This window comes from Callospermophilus lateralis, unplaced genomic scaffold (assembly GCF_048772815.1).
Source record: "Callospermophilus lateralis isolate mCalLat2 unplaced genomic scaffold, mCalLat2.hap1 Scaffold_8397, whole genome shotgun sequence".
In the NCBI taxonomy this organism is placed as follows: domain Eukaryota; kingdom Metazoa; phylum Chordata; class Mammalia; order Rodentia; family Sciuridae; genus Callospermophilus; species Callospermophilus lateralis.
The window spans coordinates 43970-45358 of record NW_027516474.1 but is presented as its reverse complement, the minus strand read 5'-3'; positions in this window follow the sequence as shown (position 1 = coordinate 45358).

Here is a 1389-nt window from a genome sequence, read left to right as displayed (position 1 = left end):
TTCCGCAGCACTAAGTCCTGATGAATCCAAATTTAAAAAGTTTAGAGTATAGAGGGTTATTTTAAGTTTATCTTTGGGGGATATATACCCCTTTCCAATTCCCTCCTTTTGTTTTAATAAGTACATTTTAATAGTTTGATGAGCTCTTTCAACTATGCCTTGTCCCTGTGGATTGTATGGAATTCCTGTTATGTGAGTAATGCCAAATGATGAGCAGAATTGTTTAAAAGAGGTAGAAGCATAACCGGGACCGTTATCTGTTTTTAACTGTTTTGGAACGCCCACAGTGGCAAAATTTTGTAAGCAATGAGCTATAACATCTTTAGTTTTTTCTCCGGCATGAAGGGAGCCCATCAAAAATCCAGAAGAAGTATCAACTGTAACATGCAAATATTTTAATTTTCCAAATTCTGGCAAGTGTGTGACGTCCATCTGCCAAATATGGTTAGGTATCAGTCCTCTAGGATTGACTCCAAGATTAACTTGTGGTAAAAATGTCACACAATTTTGACATTGTTTTATTATATGTCTGGCTTGTTCTTTAGTTATTTTAAAACGTTTTTGTAAAGTATTAGCATTGACATGGAACCTTTTATGAAAATTTATAGCTTCTTCTATTGTGGAGAAAATATGTATGTCATGTGTAGATTTATCTGCTAATTCATTGCCCAAACTAAGGGCTCCAGGCAATCCTGTATGTGCCCTGATATGTCCTATAAAGAATGGATCTTTTCTGTCCCAGATTAGACTTTGTATAGTGGAAAACAAAGAGAAAACAGTAGAAGAAGGGGAAATCCTACCTGTATCTTCAAGGGATACTATAGCATTAACTACATATTGACTATCAGAAAATAAATTAAATACAGAATCTTTAAACATCATAAAAGCTTGTAATACTGCATTAAGCTCTACCTTTTGAGCTGATTGTTTGGGTACTAAAAATGTAAAAGTTTGATCAGGGGTAACTACTGCTGCTGTACCATTATTTGACCCATCAGTGAATATATTTGGAGCATTCATGATAGGGGTCTTTCTTGTCATTTTTGGAAAAACTACAGGATGTTTAGACCAAAAAGACAACAAAGGATTAGATGGCAAGTGATTATCAAATGAAACATTAGATTTACACATGATTATTGCCCAAGTATTTAACTCATTGGCTAACTCATCAATTTGATCCATAGTATATGGAGTAATAATTTTATTGGGAGAAATCCCAAACACTCCCTTTGCTGCTTTTATTCCTTTGAGTATTAATTGTCCTACAGCCTCAGGATATCTAGTAAGAATAGTATTAGGAGAATAAGATAAATGTATCCACAATAATGGACCTTCTTGCCAAAATACTCCTGTAGGAATATTTTTTGTTGGTAGTACAATAAATAATAA